General features: G+C 37.8%; 1 protein-coding gene across 8 annotated transcripts in view; it reads right to left on the reverse strand.

Moving 5' to 3' along the window:
- The window catches only part of RAP1GDS1 (Rap1 GTPase-GDP dissociation stimulator 1), a 101,471-nt gene that overhangs the window by 71,590 nt on the left and 5,766 nt on the right, over window positions 1–24,115 (reverse strand). The window contains exon 1 of one of the 8 annotated variants that reach the window (XM_080369013.1): window positions 7,421–7,439. The exons of the other annotated variants lie outside the window; for them this stretch is intronic. The gene's annotated coding sequence lies outside the window, so the exon portion shown is untranslated. Of the gene's footprint in view, window positions 1–7,420; window positions 7,440–24,115 lie in introns of those variants that run through there. 8 annotated transcript variants of the gene reach the window in all.

The raw sequence follows: 24,115 nt of genomic DNA on the forward strand, positions 1-24,115 counted from the left end.
TGGTTGTATCTGGAGGTGGCTCTCCTCACTTATCATCATTTGAACAAGATGCTTTTGGCTGCACTGGTGCTCTTGTACATAACCTTTCCAAGCAACAACCTGGCATGGGATTCCTCTTTGACCCTTACAGATGTTGCTTCTGTGAGTTATGCCACTAGTGGAATGGGCAGTCTGAAAGCATTCCTGTTCCCTTGAGACTCTGAAGGGACACAGCATCTCTCCAGGGTGAATGGATGTAGCATGAGCCACAGGATGCTGTTTCTGCCTGCTCTGCTGCCCTGCAAGACATGTGCTGGCAGCCTGGGGCTATTCCTGGCTGAGGTCACCTAAACTGTCTGAGGGTGCACAGCCAGGAGACCTGGTAAGAACAGAACAGACCAAATGGTCTAAGACAATTCAAAGGTCAACAGCTTTGTTGGGAAACAAACAGGAAATAGAAAACTATTTTGCTACTGTTAAATGATCACTATGTACTCACATTTTTAATACAGCACACAACTCTAGGCACCTTGTGCTGCAAATGACATGCTGCAAAACTAGAAAAGGCACAGATATGTCTGAGCAAAGGCAAGGAACAACTACTTGTTATAAAGTTAAATAGGCAAGGACTCATTCTGAAAAAAAAACTAATTTTTTTTTTAAATCTGGGTAAAAGATGATCCAGATGTATGTAATCATGAATAGGACTAAGGTAATGAAAAGAAAGGTAGTATTTACTGTTTCTTCTAACACAAAAACTAGAATACCAAAATGAAATTATCAAGCAACTTAAACAGGACAAAGTATATTTTCACACCACGCGTAATTAAACTGTGGAACTATTAAGAGGCTGGAACTATAAACAGATTCATTTAATTTATTCAATCAGAAAAAATTACAAGCAAAATAAAGTCCATGCTTGGCTATTAATACTATGATATGCACAAAACTTCTGGAAGTTCTCAAATGTTAGATTACTAGAAATTGGGAGAATTATCACCCTGTACTTACCTACCTCCTGTCCCTGTCCCTGCCCCACCCAGTGTTTTCCCAGACATCAGCTACTGGTCATCCACTGTCAGAAATAGGATAACTGGGTGCGCAGACTTTTGGCTACAGGTGGGCCATAGAGTATTTGCACTGTCACACTGCACCTCAGTGCTCGAGTTCACCAAGAAGGTGGCCAACAAATCTCCCCACGTGTTTGGACTTTACTGGGCCTTCTGTTTGGATCCAGCAAGCTGGAAAAGATTTTGGGTTCCGTGGTTTCTTCACAGCCAGTAAGGTAATTCCTGTGTTACCGGCTGCATCTTTGGTGCTGAACAGGTCCTGAGGCTGATCCTGGCCCTAAACCAGATTAACACTTAAATCCATGAATCCAGATATCTTAATCAGGGAGGATTTTATTTTTTTTTAAACAGAAATCCTGCTTGTTTGTTTCTGTCCTAACATCTTCACTGAGGTGGGTTAATATTTTTGTTTTCCAACTGATTTTACTAGTTCTAGAGAAATACTGCGAGGCTCTTACTGCAACCTGTTTGTAACTTAGGTACATTTGCTCTACTTTTCTAGTATAGTAACTAATTTTAATGAGAGTGCCTATTTTTGTTAACAGTTCAGCTGCTTCATTCTTAAACACTTTCTGAGTCTTAGATATATACCATCTGGTCTTAGAGACTTGTTACTCTTTCATTTATCTGTTTGCTTCCGCATCTGTTTTTCTCACACTTCGATCCCTCATGAAGTTTCATTTTTATTACCTGAAAATACTGACACGCTATGACTCACTGCCACCTGAGCAGTAAACTACCTAATTATTTTTTGTAATTATCAGGTCAGCCTATACATGCTAACAACTACTTAGTTTGTATTCAAAATCAGGACAGAAACCTAAAACAAACCTGAAACATCAGCTGGCATTCAGTTCACTTGGAATCTCTTGCCAATGCAAAATTTTCATTTTGCTGTGGAATTCTTGTTCATTTTAAGCAAAAAAGAGTAGTGTGGTGGTGGTTGTTTGGGTTTTTTTACTACTTCTGAACTCCCTCAATAACATGTCTGTAAATAGAATTGAAAGGATCAACCCTAAAGATAACCAGAAACAGATATTAGCTAAATTGACTGTTCTCTTGTTTTCTGTTTTGGTTTCTTTGCTTTGGGGGAAATTTGAGAACTTTGAAAATAATTATCTCTATGATTTTTACTATAGTCACAGATAAACAAAACATTAATACAAACACATTTACACTATTGCATAGTATATTGATCTGTAGCTGCTGTAATTGGTTTCTGTATGCTAATGATCCTTTCCCTATTATTTAAATCCTGACTTTCAAAGGCTAGATTATAAGAACAACATTTCAGAACACTTTTATCCCTTCCCTGGGAAAATGTGTACAGATTTAGTTACCTTTATATTTCATCATTAAACACTGAAGATCTGGAATTGTCTTAATGTCCAAAGAAACCGATTAAAATTCAGTGAAATCAACATAACAACTTTTACTGATTTACAAAAAGCCCTAAAAGGTCTTGCTTAACACAAGTCATAAAAGAAGGACGAAATGGATTTTTTCATAAATAAAAAAGAAATATTATTATTTGATAATCTATACTAGATTAATTTCATTTTAAAATCAGCTAATGATAGAAAAAGTAATTATTTCAATGGAAGACATACAGGTTCTCAGTTTATGGAAAGATCTTTTCTAGTACTCTGTTACTAGGTCTAGTAAACAAAATCATGCACAAGATGGCTACCAATTTGTAAGGAATTACATTTAAATGACAGGTAACTGCACATTTTATTTTCATACAGATTATTTTCTCCAGGTGCCTGATCTTCACCAGGCTATGTTACAAAAACCCAGGAGACATGCAGGGTGTAATAGAAAATACTAATTGGAACCTCTGATGGACAAAAGCCTTTTAAATTCTCACTGGATCCTTAGTAAGCAAGAAAAACACAACATCATCTGCAATCAAAACAATTTACATCAGTGGCTTTATTCAGTGCTCTGTTATAAAACTGATAATAAACACTGTAAGATGACTGTTTTATCCTAAATGATGTGTTGTATCAAGGTCAGCCAAATTTCAGAGAAAAATGGTTTGGGTGCTGATTGGAAGAAAAATGTCTTATCATCTCTACCCTAAGTAATACATAATATTGCTCTGTGTCATCTGGTTTAATTCTCACATGTTCATATCACTCTTTTTATAACTACATACATTTAATAAAAATGTGTTACTTTCATAAAAAATTCAAATAGATATATCGCTTTCATCAAATTTCATGCATATCTCAGTTGATTTCTTCAGAGTCGCCCTACTGAATAGATCTTAGCTTTTTCCCTTTCTTTTAGAAAGACAATCTTTAAGGGTTTTTTTCTCTCCATATTACTATTCAGGGTACTTGCATTTCTGGAAAGCAGCATCAGAATTTTGAACATAGAGGAAAATCAAAGTTCATTGCAGCAATTTTTCCATATGAAGAAAAAAGGCTAAGGCAGGGCATCTGGCCAGTGTCCTTACAAAATAAAAATGTCCTTTGACACTTCAGCTATTGCCAGCAACAACACAGAAAGAAAAGCTGCAAGACAGTCAAAAGCCTAACTTTAGCATGTTGGGGATTTGCGTAGTTCTTATCTGCCTACTTAGGTTATGTGGAGTCTCTAAATCTCTTCCAAGGAAATCCGTACAGGTAATGTAGCACTGCAGAAGCAATCTTCCTAACCTTCCTCCTGTATTTACATGAAAAAAAGTACCAATCCATCTCCCTGGTAAAGAGATTACACCATCATCAGAAATAATAGCTCAGGCATAGATCCAAGTCAAAAACAAAAGAAAAATTATAAAATGTGTATCGCAACCTAAGCGTTCAAACAATGAGTCCTGTTAAGGCTCAACTTTTTTATAGCCTGAGAATATATCTAATGCAGGAGACAAATACCTGTGCATTGTGGTGTATATGGATTTTTCTTCCTCTGTGTAACATCTAACAAAAATGCAATGTTATTTAATAGATAAAATGTTCTCACATTGACAGATTGTGTCAAAACTATGTTACTATGTTAGCCATGCTGTGCAGAAGCACTACGGCCAGGGGCACTGCTGCCTCTAGACAAATGGACTGAACAGGTGGTTTAGAAAAAAGAAGGGAAACACAATTAAGGATTTGAAAGCAAGCTGTGTAAGTACACCAATGCACACCTCTGCTTGCTGGGTGTGATGGGTGTTATGCTCCTTCTTCCTCCTGCTTCCCATAGGTCTGATCTGTAGCAATATAATACGTGACAGCTCACGTGAAGAGCGCTCGGGAGCTGAAGCTCAAGCTGCAGGTATCCTTTCTTTCAGCATTGCTGGTCTCCCCGTCAGTCCCTCAGTAGTGAAGAACAAGGGAGTGGCCACAAGAAGTAGACAGGTTTCTTCCAGGATGTAAGGTACTACAAGCTGCTTTGCGAAAAAGCCAACCAGCTGGCTGCTGTATGTAGTCACAGCACTTGATTCACAAAAGAGACAGCCTCTTTCTGTTGTTAACTAGCTTCTGATTTTTTAGCCCAAACTATAGAAATGAATTGTTTGGTTTGGTGGCCTCCCACAACAGCTCCCAAGAACAGTTCAAATTATGCAACTCCCAGGTCATCAACTGTCACAATACTATCATGTGTTATCTGGCATTTCTCCAAAGGCATGGCTCTCGATGAGTCTCAAATATCTGAGAATTACCAGGTTTCATTTCCCAATATGCATTTTTTAGCTCTCACATTTGGGAAAAACCCAACAACCTGAAAACATGAACTAGATATTACAAGAGTAAACAGAAACAAACTAAAGGCTTATTCTTTACAAAATAATCCCACTGATTTTTTTTTTTTTATGTTTTGCTCATCATTCAGCATTTTCAAATTCCATTGTGGGTTTTTCCCACAATTATACCCACGCTTGTCAGTTTCATTAAGTTGCTTAGATATCAACAAATACTATTACTAATGTAATCGCCCAAATAAGTAAAATATGTATCTAAGCAAAAGTTGCATGTATTCCATGTTATAAGAGCTCTTTCCAAGGGACCCCTATCTCTTTCAGGACAAATGGTCTGTCAAAGAACAACTACTTAATGTCTTCTCTTATTCTCATTCCTGGCATGTGGTTCTAGTCTTATTTACCAGATACTATTAAAAATCCTGTTCTGAAAGATTACTTTCTCATTGGCAATTACACTATTAGTATCATTACCTTATGTCATAGTATTTCAAAAATATGAATATGCTTATTTTCACAGGGTGTTTATAAGGTAAGATGGAATCAATACACTATGTGACTGAATGGGAGAACTGAAACTTGAAAATTTAAGGTCAAAAGTATTTGTGTGGGAATTCGGGGTTTCTAACACAAGACAGCTCCTGATTTTCAGGTTCCAGAGTTACTGCACATTCTGGATTCCTTTGGAGTCTTCAGATGCAGATATGAGTTTTCCTCAGCACTTCTGTAAAGCAGACTGCAACACACCATGGGTAGGTATCAGGAAAGCATGAGATATGTGATAGATTACCAGGGTTATTTTTGGTTTGAAAAATTGTCTACCATATTTTCCCACAGAAACTGTGTGTCATGAGGGAGAGAGGGATCCAGTTCTTTGTAAGAACATTCAACTATTAACTGTCAGACCAATTATTCTCTATACATGTCCACTCCTCCTTAATTTATGACATGGCTTCCAAGCACTGCAACGGTCCTTGAGGCAACAGAAGGTCTCTGTCACCAGATTATCCTGGATTGCTGCCCACCCTATGCACAGAATGAGAAATATTTTGTGGGGAAAAATTGACAGGACCAAAAAGTCTCTTAAACAGCTACTGATACTTCAGACAATAGTCCAAACCTGTATCTTGCTAACACTAAAACAAAAACCAACCAAGAAATGAAAATGGACAGCCTAAAGCAGACACTTGACATAGAATATAGCTCTTCCTGAAGAGTCAGTAAATGACTGAAACAGATTTTTTCAAATAAAGGGGTAACCTTCATAACAATCAATGCTATTATTCCCTACAATGCTATATTACATATAAATAGACAACCATACAGAGCAGGACTATAGAAAAGAAAAACTTGTATGTGTATGCACACACACGAAACTAGCAGGGCTTGCGTCTGCTTACTGGCTCTTTTTTTCATTCATGTTAGCTGTCTTTTGTCCTCTTTCTTTTCCCTTCCTCTTCTGCCCCTCCAGATGATTTCTGCCTGAAGCATTTTTTAACCTCACAAGCAAGAGAGACTTTGTCAAGACAGCAAGAAAACAGAACAGGTGATAAAAAACAAACAAAAGAAAATTAATCTACAGAAATAGTACAGTCTAGAAACAGCACATTTAACACTGTTAGCTCTCTCAGCCTGATCTTTTCTTTGGGATGATCTCTGCCCATGGTACTGCATATAACCTTTTCTGACCGTACTTGCTCTAAACGTCTTGATCCTAATGTCATTCAAGTTAAGTGACTGCAGATGGCAAATGCTAATCTAGACACTACAAAATCAAGTAAGAAGAAAGCACTTTCCTAAAATGTTTTTTAATTTTCCTTTAAATTATTTCATTTACTATATTAGAACAAGCACTGATTTAATAGATATATAATATTAGAACAAACACTGGTGTGTTTTTTCCTTGCATAATTTAATGGGGCTCCCAATTCACTATACTTTTTCCAGGTTCTGTACAAAATATGACTTGACAAGCAACAAAGTAACGCATATGCAATGCCAGAAGTTTATCTGAATGGGCCTTTGTAGGATGCTATAATGCAAGATAATGATTCAGATTTGAATTATACATTTCTAATCTACGTAACAAGGTTGATCTACTGTTAGATCTTTCAATAAACTAGTTTAAATGACTTTTTCCTCTTGTAATGATACTGGGCCTGTCATCTTCTCCTATCTGAAGAGTATAAACACAGCTGAGGCTTTAATAAAAACAAAATAAATACATAAATAAATAAACTAAAACCAGGCAACACAAGGCTGAGGATACAATGTTCCAGGACTAGCAACAGTGCTGAAGAAGCAGCTCAGAAATACTCTGTTTTACTTCAACAAGCTCTGTATCTGGTCTTTGGCCTACACTATGCAAGTAAGTACATATAAATTATACAATATAAGTACAAAGTACAATATCTGTCATAACTATACTTATGCTACCAGTTTGAGTTATTGAACAAATACAGGATCTGATTCTTACAAAGCCCTCAGCCTCATCTTTCACCAAGCAACAGTGAGAATTTTGCCTAAGATACCCAGGCTCAAAATTAGTACTGCTAACTCTAGTTGTATGTCACATCAGTCTTCTGTCAGATGTTATGAAATACTAATCTGCAACACAGCACTCTTCTAGCTCTCCCGACTTCCTCAGAAACCTTGAATATGGAAAGGAAGCATTTACAAGGCACAAGGCAAACAAGGAGTCCAGAGTGTGTTACAGGTTTTGTTCCTTTGCTTCTTAAATTGTCTGGTTTGAAGGTAATCCTGCGCTTGACCAGAGACAATGGAGATTCTTAGTTCTCAGCCATTTCTAACTTGACAATACTCCCATGAGGATGCTAGAAAAGGAGAATTTACATAAATTCACATGGGTTTATATGTCTACCAGCATCCTTAAATGGGAATCTGACATCAATACTGTCAGTGGTTATTGATGTCAGAAATCAAGGTTATTTTAGTAATGAAGATATTTTGTATTCTTTCTTATAAAAATACATTAATCAAGTCTATTTATTAAAAGGCTGTTTCTAAATTCTGCTTTTAGTATGACCACTAATTGTACATATGAAGCAATCTTTTTATAATTCACTAAAAAGTTGTGATATTTAAATTACCGTACATCTTATATCTCTTTTCTTACCCACCTTACAGAAATGACACCCTCTGAAGCAGTCAGCATCTTTGCATTAAGGGAAGGTATATGTGTAATTTTGCGTAGTAGGAAAAAACATCAAGCTTTCTGACACATTCTACAAGTGTTGCAAATATAGTAAGTTAATAAACAAAATCTCAGCCCTTGTCCTGTTGAGTGTTAATAAAATTCCATCTGGTCACTTAGAAGCTGTGCCAACATTACCACACAAAGAGCCTTTGAGCCATTTGAATGTTCAAGAGTCACTTGACAGGTTTTTTATTTACTTTTTTTTTTTTTTTTTGTCAAATACGCACCTAATAGTGTACAGATGGCTAGGTTTTAACAAGTTTACTTGCATGTAAACTTGACACTAACCTTGAAAGTAAGCTGCTGAGGTTTGGCTTTGGGTTGTTGCTTTGGTTTGTGTATTTTTTTTATAGCATTTAGGATTGTTCAGTCTACTGCTGCATCAAGTTCCTTCTTAGGCAAATACAAAGTGAAAGTGAAAACTTGGTGCCTAGTTGTTCTAAAACCACAAGCATAGTAAGGATACGCTCAGCCTGCTCAGAGCCAATGGAATGGGAGAAGGTACAGGGAGTTAAAGGCACCGTAGAGAGCAAATTAAAGGAATGTTCAGTGACAAAAATATTCACAGGGGAAACAAATCTCAAGAACTGCTCTGAGCAATGAGAGAGATTTTGGCAACAGATGGGTACTATGTTCAGTGTGTATTAAGTATGTATCTTTTAGTGCCAAAATCAGTTATAGAATTATTCTCTAGTCACTGTGCTAATATATGGGTATTTAATAGAGAAAAATAAACTCCATACTGTAACTTATATTCAAATTTGCCTTGGAAAACTGAAATTGATTTACCAAAAAAACCCCACCCCCAAATAAAAAATAATGTCCTGAGCAACCTGATCTAGCTTCAAAGTTAGCCCAGCTTGGCACAGGAAGCTGTATTAGGTGACCTCTTATGTCCCTAATTACTTTTTCGTGTGATGCTATGAGTCTATCTGATAAGGATGTATACATCATAAACACACAGCACTGAATTGCTTGGCCTGGTCTACAGCCTTCAATGCAAAATAACTACTAAAATAATCACAGTAATAGCCAAATTATCAGGGAGGAATCAAAGCATTGCAAGACTGGCAGAATTAATCTAGGTGATCCACTTCTGCACTACATTAAGTCAAAACAGACAGATAAAACAACACTGAATGTCCCACCAGACTCTCAGCTAGGAGATCAGTTATCTGGGATGCGAGGAATGCAGTGAGACAAAAACGCTATTTCAGTTATAAAAAGTGGTTTAGTAACACTCCCTCCTCATTCCTATCCCTCCACACTTTTTAACTGAATCAAGTACAAAATCTGTGAATTAATGGGATTAATTTTTATCTTAAATCTCTGTAGGATAAGCACTCAGAAGACAGATAAGGGCCTGATTCTGTCACTGCTTATCTGTGAGTAACTTTTTCACTCTTGCTGGATTATTTTTGTAAGTCAGTCTTCCACATGTGCATAAACACTTGGAGGTCCTGATATGTAATGAGATACTAAAGGGAATAAAACTGTAAAAATAAAGACTACTTTTATTGTTGTTTTAATTAATTTGTGGGCAATTTGACAAAATTGATTTTGTAAAGGATTTTGCTTTGACATACTCTTTCAACTCTTGGCTGTGGACTTAATTAAAACTAGCTACTCCAATCTTCAAAGCCGTAACAGATCTGATTAGGACCCAAAAAGAAAATACTACAGAAAATAAAACTAGCCTGAGCAGTGGAAAAGTAGATAATCTAGGAAAAGCCGTGAAACTAAGAAAAGGCTATAATAGACCTAATAACAGAACATAACAATGTTTCTACATGTTCTATAATTACTTAGAACTACATTTTTAAAGGTATCTTGGCACCTTAAATGAAGTTGTCATTGAAAATTAGCAATTTATGTAATATGCTTTTTGTACACCCGGTCTGAAATCTTACATTTTTTATCAGTTAATAACTTCTCTTTTTTTTTTGCTACTGTCTTTTTGCATGTGATTATGGATTTAAATTGTTGTACCTGTCTGCAAATGTATACCATTCTAGGAAGAAGTCTGGACCTTGAACACCTTTCTGAATGTTAAGCCCTTTAAAAACTCTTGAAATATGGAGACTTAATTTCCCAGTCCTTTTCCAAGCTAAGAAATGGTTTTGTTTGCTGGATCTTCAAGCAGCTTATTTTAAATTCAAGGCTGATCAGAGCACTCCAGCATCCCATTTTCTCCTGGTCCAGCAACGGCAGTTGCTACCATGGTGTCCTGTGCAGATATAGTTCCCTTAGCATGTTAGCTCTGCGAGAAACCACCCTGACACAGAATCTAACATTAGACACTGAAAGGCTGAGGGCTCGCAAGCACACTTCAACAAAACCTCAGCAAGGAGAGTAAATGTTTACCTTGATATAATTATAAAGGTCACTTTGTACAGAGATACAAATGTAAAATAATACATCTGCCACTGGCAAAATAAAGCTTAGAAACAAATTAAAGAGACTCATAAATAGCTTAGCTGCTCCTAATTAAAGACATAAGATGTTCTGTTACACAACGACACTCATGCAAGTTCCATTTTCCTTCTTGACAGCATGAAACATATCCTAAACCAACTGATCTACTACACCTGTCCCCACAGTTACATGCAGTTTTCCCGCAATTGTCTATCCCAGCAGAAGACCAGAGCTGCAGCCTCTGCATCTTGTCAGAATGGGGGACTTCACAATGATGTCCCAAAGGGCACCTGTTCCTTAGATTGGAAGTCTTAACAGTGATTTATGCTGTTCCCCAGAGAACTTTCAAAATCTGCTTTTAATTTGTTTTTATTTCATTTTCCCCAAAATAACTACTTTTAATCACAAGCTACATGATAATTACAAACTATGCATGAAAGCTTTCAGCCCTGAAAATATATTGTTTGAACCCGATGGGTGTCTGCAAACAAGTTCATAATGGAAATGACCTGCCATTTGTGCTATTGTTTGGTTTTCAATGAAAGTTTGTTAGAAAGAGATCAGCTGCAAATCTAATAAGTGACTCTAAACCCCTTTATTTACAAGTGTCTTTCAATGGAAAAATCATATGATAAGTACTTGTTTGGCTCTATTCTCCTACTACAGTTACTCTCAGCAAAACATTTTTGTCCCAAGGAAGGAAAAGAGGGAAAGACTATCACATAAGAATGTGTCTTTCCTCCTAAAAACACAATTGTTAAAACCTGTAATTCAAGTATGTCCTTTAACCATAGAAGGGCTGATAGAAGTGTGGCAGTCTCCTCGTGCCTTGGAGAAAAAGGCTTTCAATGTTCTCTAATGTCAATGAAGGATATGAAGGAAAACAACTCAATCCTGAAAAGCACTGCTTCTTGGCTGGTGAGATTGTCTGATGTCACTAGTTCTTCAATTTAGCAGTTTAGAACAAATTACTAAAATTGCCCCAAATCAACAATGTACACTTTGTAGGCAGATTGTGGTGCCTACATATTGTAAATTGAAGACTGGGTTGTCAGTATCATTCATCTATAAGAATTTAGGGCCAAAATGTACTCTAGAATTTGTTTTTATAGGTATTATGTTCTGCCTTAAACCTGGTGTTACTAAGATTAGTAGACATCTGTGGTTAATCTCTCTAGTGATAAATATTTACCTATTAATGCAGTTATTTGTTCTCACTTTGGAATGCCTAGGATGTAGAGCATCAATAAAAACACTGCAGTGATAGGATCAGATGCTCTCTAGAGGAAAAGAATTTAACTGACTTTTCATGTAAGACTGACACAAAACTGCATAATCAGATGGCAAAATTAAAATGGAGCACAAAATGCTTAATATAACCGTTTTTTAAAGAAAGATTTCCACAAAACGCACTAGTATTCTGCATAACTGCTGCAGTTATAAGTGATTATTAACTTCTGCACAGCGTTTAAGAGGTTTATTTAGTAAAAATTATACAACAGTGACAATGCAGTAAACATGATAGTGATGTTCTGAGGCAGCACATTACAGTACATATGCACAGCTGGGTAAATCATAAGCCAAATGCTATAGGCCTCAAGTATTACTTCAAACCACTGCAATAAACATTTCAATGAATGGGAAGATGCAATACATATCCACTGAAAACATGGGTTTGGAGAGAGAAAAATCTAACAGTGCAAATCAAATGGAAAAAAAAAAATCTTCAAAAGAAAAGGCTACTTTATCTGTCTTAAATCTTGTGACTCTTAATTAAACTATTATTCCCCCAATCTGCGATTAGCTGTGTTTGGACAACATCACAAAAACAAATGAAATGCTCCCAAGACAGACGTATTTGTACAAAGCTCAATAAGAAAGGCAACCAAGACTTTAATTTTTTTTTCAAAAAGAAATGTATTTTTAAAAGACAAAAAAATTATGCAAAATGCCACTTGCTATATTAAATTGCAAGTCATTTATTTCCCCCACAAGCAGGATCTGACTGCGTTGCAAAGTGGAGGAGTGCTTTGCTTTCTCTGCTTAATAACCATCTCTCAGACTAAATAGTCATATGGACAGAAACAATAAAGGGTCAGGTTCTGCATACAACATGCAGGTCTCAAGAATGAAGGGTAGAGCTAATAACAGATGGGGAGGACAAACAAGTCCTTGGAATATGTTTCACAAGGGATGCATGGTTCTGTGACAGCTGGGTAGAGTTGCAAATGCTATGGCCCCAAAAACAAGAATGTCCACTGTACTCTCAAAGACATCCCTCTGATGACCAAGCAGATCTTGACTGACCCTTAAATCACAAGGGAGGAAAAAATAATAATAATTTAAAAATCACATTTATACACAGAGGAGACTCTAGGAAGCCTAGCTCCCATGGTCTCATTCACCTGTCACAAAATTCTGGAGAAATTTAACCTTTTTGCCTTTGAGGTTCCACATGCATTCAGCTTAAGCCTAAATGCAGAACTCTCCTAGTCCTCTCAGGCAGCTTAATAACCAAAATAATGTATTAGCATTATCAGGATCTCTGAGAGAGCGACTCTTCTTGTCCCTTCTTCGAATGTGCCTCATACACAAAGTCAACACAGGAATTCTTGGTGACAGACACTAGCTTCCAACAGAAAGTAGGTGGCAAAAATGTGAAAGTGACTTTTGCACATTAGCCTAAACATGAAAAGAAACCAATTGCTTTCCTCAACCTGAAAGGATTTAAACACAATTTCCCAAAAACATACTCAAATCAGATTTTTATATTTTTCACGTGAGGACTGAAACACCATCTACTTCTTCTATTGAGATATATTTTATATTAAGCAGTCATTGCATAAAACAAATGAGCAGTCACAGGAAAAAGCGCTGGAACTAAACAATTCCACCTTTTGAAAAAAGCCTTGACTAACAGGCTATGAACACATACCACTATTAGATCTGTCTGGTTTTCTGGTCTGTTTGATGGCGCAGCTTCACTTTCAGGCAGAGAAAAAGCCTGGACCATTCGGCTTCCTGCGTAAACATGTGCCTATCCCAAGGAAGGTAAAGGTGATAACCCAGTTGTGTCTCTTCTTCCACTCACATTTGAAAAGGAGAAATGAAGGTTCAGAATTTAATAGAAAAGGTGCAGGCATCCACCCCTGAGAAATAATTCCAGGCCCTGGGCTTAAGGCAGAAATTTTGCTGATCAGAAAATGGTATGCATATTAATGACGGGTGGTTTCCTGCTGAGCTTGGTGACTGATCCCACTCTGAATATTGTGGGCACTGTTTGCTTTGGGAGATAAAACTCCTGGCTCAGGTGTCTGAATGCCATGCTGGGAACCAGCACCTAAAATCCAGAGCGTATGTGTAACGCAGTTTGTCCCTAACCACCTGTCTGCAGAGAAACTTCCACTGTAGTCAGTCCATATTTCAGGATATTCATGTTATTTATTTTATGCCATTTTCAATCGTGGTCTCAGAGAACTGTATCACTGTTAACTGCAGTTGTGCTCTTACACTGGTCTATAATGTCAGTAGACTACCCAACATAGGCAGACTCCTAGAAGGACTGAGCTACTGATCGACTGCCGGTCCTTTTGCCATTAGGGCTGAAAGATGCAGGGACCCAGCATGATTTTCTGAGAGGTGATTTCCTGACCAGCTCCTGCACGTAGCAAGGATGCTGTAGCTTGTAGCATAACTGAGTACAGAGGAGTAATTTATGGACTGCTTGACAGTCAAGAGACACTAAGAATCTTTGTAAGTCTGTCAATAGCCTAAAAAACTCCCATGTGCCCCAGCCCATTATCCACTAGGCATCTTGCACCAACATCAAGGACCAGCACAGTCCTCTCTATATTGTACATTCATAGTGTTTGTGCCAAGGAAATTCCTTTTGGTCAGCATATATAACTCCCACAGATGCCAGCCACAAAGGAACCACAGTTGAGGGAAGAATCTCTCCTTTTAAATTTTCCAATTATGTTTTTTTCTGAATCTTTGTTTTCTCAACTGTTACGGTCCCTTGAAAGCAGAAGGAAGGGGAAGTGGAGAAAAGAACAGTTCAGAAGTTGTCACACCTTACAGGGGGAAACTTAAGAGACACATTTCATGGAGTAAATGTGTGGATTATGCACAAGCCAAAAGCTGCTGTCAATTTTAACTACTGTTGATACGCTGAGTTTTTAATCAAATGAGGAAAAGACCAGAATGCTTCTGTATCAGCAGGCATAAATCAGTGCAGCTTTGTTGCTAGCCATATTCCATTCACTTCCAGAGGCTGCGCATAAGAATAAAAATTTTAAGAAGCATTACCAGGTTTAATATCCATCCTTTCCATTTTATTAACACACAAAGCCTCACGTGGAGTGTTACTGAGGTTATATTAATTAATTCAGTCAGCAATTGATTCTTAAAGCAATATTTACCAGGAAAATTGCTAATGTTTCAGCTGTCAGCACAAGACAAAAAGAAGTCTTTCTTCTTCCTCACATCCCACTGAAACAGGCAGCTAGGCACAACGAGCAGTAGTTTGGTAACCGTTGGTCATTTCAAATTCCCTACAAATCCAACAGATGACAGGACATGCATAGTTCCATCTAGACATTGGGCCTTCTCAGACTAAGCGCTCCCCTATTCTATGACAGCACTTCCCATGTGTAATCAAAGCTGAACTCCTCTAAGGAAAAGGAGTTATTCTCTGATCTAGTTGAGCAGAAGTCTTGATTGTCCTATTTCAGATCTACACCATAGGTGCTCTAGAGAGATAAAAATAGTGGCAGATGCTAGCAAATAAATCTGCTAGTGTAGATTTATCTATCTTGGAAAAGCTTCCTTTTGCTCCAGGTTGATAAAAATTTATTACTGAAGCTGAAAAAAATATTATATTTTAAAAATAGTAATACACAAGTAAAAGCACAATGTGTGGGATAAATGAACCCAATGTAGGAAGGGTCTTTTACCTCTAAAGTAAGATATGGGCCATGACAGACAGATTGTGGCTATGACTAAACTGGGGGACTTGGGAGAGCTTCTAAGGATGCATTCTGGCTTACCATATTCTATGTCAGAGACAGCTCAAGACATGCACTGTCACCTGCTTAGCTGGAAAGGAAACCGGACACGTAGACAAGGTAGGAACTATTCCATGCTCAGTAGGGCTCTAGGGCTCTCACGAGAATGACTGGGAGATCTGGACCAAATGGTTCCCATTAATTGCTCCTGCAAGTCAATCTCAATGCATTTCTCATCAGCTCAGCAAGTACCACAGAAAAAGCTGAAATCCCATTTAGGCTACACCCGAGAATCCATATTTCACCACCAGTGTGATTCTGCAGAATTAAGTCCATTGGAGTGCATACAAATTGTTTGCCATCCTCCATTCACTTGCATTAAATGATTGCCAGTAACTCATATTCACTTGCATCTACAAATGCTAGTCTAACAAACACTCCTAGAAATTTTTTTCAGGCCCACAGCCTTTTTTACTTTTTCTAGAGTTAGAGATACGAAGTGTTTATCATTGCTTTACTTAATATCAAGAAGTGAAATGTGAGTCTACGTGGCCCTATATGGACTGGTTAAACTGCAGATTTCGAGTATGCAGTTTGTGTTTGATATCAGTATAGTCTGAAGATAGATAGGCATTTGTAATCTTTTGCAGACAACATTAAATTTGGGGCAATGGCTAGCATATCAAATAGCAATCCAGAGGCACCTTTCAGAAACCCGGGGACTGGATCAACAGGAGTCTCATCAAGTTCAAAAAGGCTAAGAGCCAAATTCTGCAGTTAAGGCAGAATGACCCCAAGCATCAAAGCAGGCTGGGAACAAACTGTTGAAAAGACCCAGGGGTTACAGTGGATGCCAAGCAAAACATGAGGCAGCAGCATGCTCTCAAGGTAAATAAAGCAAACTGTGTATTGGTTATATTAGGAGCACGGCCAGCAGATCAACACTGTGCTTCATGCCTGGCAAGGATTTGTGTGTCCCGAAATTCCTTGGTTGTGGGTGTCCCAGATCAAGAAGGATACTGAAAAACTGGACAGAGTCTAGGACAGGGCTAACAAGATGGGCACATGCCCACAATACATGACATGTAAGGGGAGGTTGGGGACTGCTTTAGTCTGGCAAAGAGGAGGCCTGTAGCTACCTGAAGGGACATTACAAAGACTACAGAGGCTTCAAGTAGTAGCTAGACAAAGTCATAGCTGACCTGGTTCTAGTGCTGGCAGCAGCCCTGCTTTAAAATCCTTCCAAATAACAATTCTGTAGTTCTTATATAATTCCATGAATCTTTACAAATTTCAGCTCGGAACATCTTCACTGTAAATACCACAGGGCTTATTACAATGCCTCCAGGCAGGACATGCTTATTACAGGTATATCTAAGTCTTGCTGCGTGACAGAAATGTAACTACTTGGTCTTACTAAAAATTAGCAGAGCACAGACTGGAAAAATCCTGATCTGACTATTCCTGCTATTTAACCCTTACATAACAAAACTTCTCCTCTTCTTTCCAAACAGGTAAGTACCCTTTTGTTCTACAAATAATGTAGCAGTTTGGGGCTCAAGAAGAAAAATCCTCAAACACAGGTAAGAGCAGACTCCTTTGTATGTATAAAATTATTCCCTTTCTCTTGCTAACATTCCGTTATTTTTTATTGTGAGATTCTTGTCTTGCATTTACTCAGTGGTGTATGTATTTTCAGTACTGCTTGAATTCCCACATATAAGATGACAGCTTGTGACTGTAAAATGTCATGGAGACTAAGTCTTACTATTGGGAAAAAGCAACTTGTTGAATGTGATACATAATTATCTTGATTTGTTAAGTCCTTCACACTATTCCAGAAGGATCTGAGCACAACTTTGAAGAACAGAGAAGGTGGAGTCCCTTTCACTGCGGTCTTCAGTTGTAAAGGCAAAAAAAAAAAAAAAAAAGCTTGAATGAGGCTTGCTTTCTGTAGCTACATTTTAATACCGAGGAAAGATTATTAATTATTTCTATCTCTGAAAAGAAAAAAAAAAAAGACTAAAAATGTGAATTCTGGTTAAAAAAATATTTGGCATTTGTGAGAAGATGTTGTACCTGACACAAACCACAGAGGCCATTTTGTGAACTGTTTACTAGTAGAACCACAAAAGCATATTAACTCTGCACATTCCTACTAAAACAAGTGGTTAGGAACTTCCCAGCCAATTAGGAGATTCTATGTATACAATAATTATCAAAATATCCAGAAACTTTACCATTTTGAGGTAAATAAGGAGTTGTGGTCTGAACACAGGCCCTTGAAAATGCTGGGTTTAATTCTAGCTGTCATTGTAACACCTTTTGCACCTTGATGTCTCTTTTAATGATGCAGTGTCACAGTAGAAAACTACATTTCAGGAGCAAATGTTTCCACATATATCAAACCAGTATCTCTTTTGCACAGCACGCTTTTCATTTGGTAGGCTACTTGTTTACTTTCACATTCCAGAGTTCAAGGTAAAAATCTAGTTTTCGCTTATTTCCTATCTCCCTATCTGGGTCCATAGCAGCCTTCTTCAACATACAAACTTTAAATCCTGCACGAGAAAGAGTAGAGGGGAAGACGCCTTTTTACAATCTACTATCTTGGTCTTGTCGTTTTCACTTCTTTAAAGAAACAGACTGGGGGGTGGGGGAAGGCTAAATTTGGGTTTATTTCCCTGCTTCACACTCTCACTTAAAAGGCTATTTAGATGAATTAGTGTTTAAAGATCCCTCTGAAGAGTTTTTTTTTTTAATGATAGAGATCAGTGGTCTTCTCTTTTCAGTAACTGTCTCTTTGTCACCCACAGGTAGCACATCTACCTTTTCTAACCCCTGAGAAGTTAATTTCCTCATCTGTGTCTGCCATCATACACTGAGCTGACTAGTCTTTTGAGAATACAACTCCTAATTTCCCTGTGCCACAAATTCTCCGGTGTACCAAACACCTGCAGCTTTTTCTGGCTTCTACAGATGTGAGTCACTGTAGCCTCAAAAATGTATGCAGATCTTAAATCCATTAATTCTACTAAACCATGATGAGTATTTAAAAATGAGACTTCAAGTCATCTCAAATATGAAAGCACCATGGGCATCATTTTATTACCCATCACTTTATTAGCCATTATCCTATGGCCATTTATGCCCAGACAGAATATTAAAGCTACAATTTGGGCCCAATTACCATCTTAAATCAAATTTGCAGTCACTTTATGCATAATACAGGGCAATGGGGAACTGAGGCCATAATCTGACTACACACAAGCTTCAGCAGCAAAGCTGGTTTCAACAGATTACCTTCTCTAAATGCTCTGCAACCAGGTCACTTAAAAGCACTGCAATACAGAGTCATTTAAACCTACAACACACACTTAAACCTGTATTTCAATGGAGTTTGCTGTATTCAATTTAAAGAAGTCATGTCTCAGCACTGAATAAAAAAAATTACTTTAATTCAATTAATGCCTTTTTATAAGCTCTGTGTTGCGCATCCAGATCTTTCATGTCAAAGCAACCAGATTTTCTTGTCTGATGGTTTTATCTTAACCTCAGATTGCATTAGATGAAGCAGTAGAAACCTCTAGAATGAAAGGATTCAAATGACGTGCTAAATTCTGGGGACAAATTAGTTCTACAAATACAGAGCAAAAAAGTATGCTTATGTAAACAAGCAGAATTTGGCTTCTAAACTTGCACTGGCCCTCTGAAGGTGTTACAAAATAATGCTAAAGTCTAACAATGCTACATGATCAAAGCCTAAATAGTATGGAATCTTTTACTGTTACATAAATACAATAACCATAGTGGCCGTCAAAAACCTATTCTGATTGTTCTTTGAGGGGCCAACAATTAAGTGTTAAAAAAGAATTGTTAAAAACATTTTAATTCCAAATTGTGTCCAAAACCTGAAGAGGCCTGTTTTGTTACAATGGCTGCTTCTGCAAGAACTACATGAATCTGGGGAGAAGAAAGAAGGATTTTTAAAAAAAATAAAAATCAGAAACTTGCAAGAATTCCTGAATTTTAAAGTTTGATATCTAATCCTTGGTCTCATAGTTACATCTTTGCTCAAAGAGAGTCTAATCTTAACCTGCAAACAGGCTCCTCGGCATATTTCTGATTGTAAGAAATAAATTTCTGGTAACAGGAAAAAAATTAATAGGCTCATTATTTATTTTTAAGGCATAAAAAGGGTCAAACAGAAAAGCCTATGTTTCAAAAAACTTGCCAATGATTAAGTCGTTTTGTAAAATGTGCCTATTAAACAGCTTTCAAAAAAATCCAGTAAGTTCTTTATGTACAGCCAAATATGCTTGTTTTGTTGATGACCGTTTCTGATTTTAGAAAAGAAAGCAATTTAGTTTAAATAGTTGCTAAGTATGCTGGCCTCCAAGTGACTCCTTGCTGTTGTGATCACTGAAGTACAGTAAACTGTTCAGAACTGAAAGAGCTAAGCAGGCTAAAAACAATCCAGTAGTCTACAGCTGTTGCTTTTTATTGGAAAGCCCATTTAATATCAATTTAAAGAAAAAGTAAAACAGGCCACCCCTTGCTAATATGAAGTGCTGATTATCTAGGGCATTTCTCTCTCCAGCCATCTGTTTTGAACTGGGTACATGTACCGAACTCAAATTCTATGTTCACAAGAGAACTCTTCCCGTCTCTTCCAGAGACTGCATAGGAAGTCTTAAATTCTACCTTGCCCTCCACAGCCAAAAAAAGAACTGCGATGCCTTCACCCTCCTCGGAAGTTATGGCCTTCATAAAGATAAACAAGCACTTCAGATCATTTCTGGGATGAAGATGTATTCTGAAGAAGTGTACTGAATTGCTTTTTGTTTCTCTCCATCATTCTTGCCTTCAGAGCATTAAGTGTCCACACTCAAAATATATGCGTCATCAGAAGCATTATGTGTAGCAGTCTTGCAAAGAGGAATTCCTAACATTTGCTGGAAATATCAGCAAGCACCAAAAGCCATCACCTAATGGCTACAAAGTCAGTTTCTGAAACAGATTTCTGAAAACTTAGTTTTTCTTTTTCCCCCTATGCTTCTACAAGCTAGAACATATGTATATTAATAGCTTAAGACACCATGCTTACTATTCCTTTCACTGGAAGATGTTCCGTGTTCAGTTTGTTTCCTCTTTGATAAAACATACTACATAAATGACAATTCTATAAATTTTTAAGAAAAGCCAAGTTCAACAAATTATTTTCTTTATCATAGGACATGGCTCTTTCTTCATTTGGCAAGTTCCTTCAGATGCTACATGTTAGTATAGCACCATACCTATGAATAAAAGCCATTTTAACAGATTGTCAAAATCGGTCCAGTGTCTGCCATTTTCCCCCCGTTGTAAAACTGGAAAGTCAACATTACTATGTCTTGAACGGATGGGGTGATGCGTGTCTTTTTACATGGTTTCACCAAAACAGAGCAGTTTAAACTCTACTACAGCTGAGTCAGAAAAAGCAGGATCCCAATGACTTCAGCAGTACTCAGTGTGGGCTTTGTGTGGGTACAAGAATGCTGCATAAATAGCATTTACATGAATAGGGCCCAGTTCTACCTAATTTCTTTCCTACAAGATACATTCTTTCATATATTCTCACTTACTGTACATTAGAAAAAACTGAAGCATGATTTTAAACTGGTTATAAATAACTCATATTTAACTAAAGAGAAGAGAAAAAAAATAAGCACTTAAGTTCTTGAAATTAGAAAGCGGAGCACCAGTTTTTCAATTCTTTCCCTAACAAAGATAGTAGAAAGCACAGATGACGGAAGAAGCTGTTAGATATTTAATTAATAAAGATAGACCCAGAGGAGAAAAGAGAGTGGGAGATAGGAAGAAAGACACAAATGAACAGATAACTGGAGGAGGTAGAGAGGAGGAAGACTTCACAGAAACCTGGGGAATGAAATAAAGAAGACTTGAAGGAACAGGAAGGCCGTGGAAGAGTGTGTGAAGCTTATGAAAGGATTCTTTGGTAAAATAGATGAGACAAAGAAAATAAGTACACTGTAACATCAGATACAGAAGTGTGCTTTTCGTCTGGAAAACGCACACTGTATTTTGGGCACTGCTGCATGTACAAGTATTGATTAGTATCTGTGATTGGACTGAAGCGCTATCTTGCCGCAAATGGGTGATGGAATTATTATTGCAAAGGTTTAAATAAAATAATAACAAAAAACAACAACAAAAAAACCCACAACACAACAACAGAAACCATCCTCCTGAAACTGCTTGGTTCCTGTCAGCAATTCCTTATGTACACGTTCCATCTCTTTCCCTCAATTGCCAACATTTCCCTGCTTTTCCCCTAATTCCATATGGCAGAAGCCAGCATGTCTGTATATTCTGCCTGAGCTTTGTGGAAAACCAGGTAAGAACGGGGACTGCCCAACAGGTTCTGCAGGATGATAGCAAATGTATTTGTATAAAGCATATTAATGGATTTTAATCACACCAGACAATTCTACAATGAATGTGCTCACAGACTAGTGTTCTGTTGTGGCTGGCCTTCCTTTGCCGCCCCCTGAACTGCATCCTGATCCTAAAATCAGTTCAACACATAAGCATGGGAGAGGACAGAGGAAAAATAATGTCTACTAGTTACTTAGGGGAAAAGGAGTGGGGTGTGTGTGAAGAGAAAGTTAAGTGTGGAAATACCTGTTCATTGCTGCTACCACACCTCTTGATGGTCACGTTCACTCACTGCATTTCCTCCTAAATTTCTCACTGAAGTTCAGGAGGGGTGTCTTAGGTATTTGTACAACAGGGTCCTAACATGACCAGCAATCCAGTGACTTTCAGTGTGCACATCAGAAGATTGCTGAACAAAGCGATCAGAGATATGAAGATGCTGCTATTACCAAGTACACCAGACTTAGAAGACTGACTTCAGTCAGTTCCTCCAGAGGCCCAGGAGGTAAGTTAAACATTCTGTGGACAGGGAAGATTTAGATAAGAAAGATGTGTACAGTCCTGCTTTGGTTTTAAAACCCTTTTCTCTTCCCATGCTTTGTTCCTGCTGTCAAGATAGAACATCATTTTGATTTAAGGAAATTGTTCCAAAGCCTTCATGTAGCACAAGTAGCTATTTGGCAGTACTGAACTCAAGTTATGCCTGCAGGGTACTGGGTGCTATATAGACTGCAAGCATGATGGGGTTTCTCCATAGACAAGGGATATGGGAATAAACTCAGCAAGGCTAGAGAAGGGACCAGGTACACTACTGGCCCTGTAAATACTGACATGTACTTATAAGGTTGTATTTAAGACTAGAAATGTTAAAATAGTCCCATTAATTTAAGTCACTGGACTGTCATGTCCAACATCAAAGATGGGAAGTGTTTCTAAATATGCTCCCAAGAGGAGTTCCTAGCTGCCAGAGCAGGCCACTCTCAGCAACTCACAGACCTCCACAGTCACCCCACTCACCCTAGAGACCATAAAGGCTTGCAGGCCATGTTTTAGCATTTTTGATATTTAAGTCAAATAGCTAAGCTAGCAGAACTTTCAGCTTCCTTCCACAAAAATGCTGTCACAGAATTAATCCATATGGTACCATGCAACTTTAGTTTCCAGCCTAGGTATAATCAAGGGCAAAAGGGGTAGAACAGAACTTGTAAAGTGCTAGGTATGACAGAATTCTCTTCCAACTGTAGACCTCTACTGTATGGAAGAAAAGATGAGAGTAGGATGAGTATTCTGTAATATCTGGGGGTTTCTGGACTGGTGTATTCCAGAGGTAAAGACATTTACTGAAAGGTGAAGAATGAAATAAGGATAGGGCTTTCAACTGCAGGTTGCGTGCCCTGATGCTCCCGTACTGGGACATTGGGAAGGCCATAGAAATGCACAGGTGGCTGACTAAATATGCAAACTCAAGAATACCAGGAGACGCTGAGCTGTCACCTCCCCTGGTCTCCCAAGCACTGGCCTGTTCCCCGCAGGCTCATTGGTAGCCCTGACAAATTTCTCCAAGGTTTAGTTCAATCCTCATCATGTCATCTATCCTATACCGCTTAGCTGCTCTCCTCCATGAATCAGACTTCTCACTCACTCTCTGTCTCTCTGTCCAGTCGTACTCCCAAGCAGACTTGGGAGTCCACATTTCCAGAGCACCAGCAGTAAGCCTGAAAGAAAGGCTGCTGTTCACCATGGGAATTTAAGCACCTGCTTAACTGGATTTAATCAGATACTGAAATGACTTGTCAAATCTAAGTCAACTGATTGGAGGGGTCAACAAAAAAATTAAAGGTATAGAAAAATTTTGCATATTTCTCCCACCTTTTTGTCTGTGCCTGGCAAGTATCAGTGGATGGAACCAGCTGATGAACTTAAACAACACTGATTAACTTTCATTAATCTCCCTGAGCTATCACTAACACAATGAATAGCTTAGTGTTTTAAAATAAAAGCTCAAAATTGACTTATGTCTAAGATGTCCCTACAACACATGACTAGGAAGCAGGAAGCTTGTAAGAGCTGTGAAATGTGAGGAAAATGGAACCTAATATTGAAATGGATAACTTAAAGTATTTCCTTTGCAAAAGTGTGATTTCTGTCCCCCTTCCCCGGATTTTTAAATGTGTAAATTTGATTTTTGTATGATGTTTGTGTCTAAACTAGAAATGGGAAACATGAAATGAAAGCACTTCACTTGTTTTATACTGCAAATTTTAACACAACTTTGTACAGGCATCTGCATTGTCTC

The sequence above is a fragment of the Falco punctatus genome (assembly GCF_963210335.1).
Source record: "Falco punctatus genome assembly, chromosome: 1".
Classification (NCBI taxonomy): domain Eukaryota; kingdom Metazoa; phylum Chordata; class Aves; order Falconiformes; family Falconidae; genus Falco; species Falco punctatus.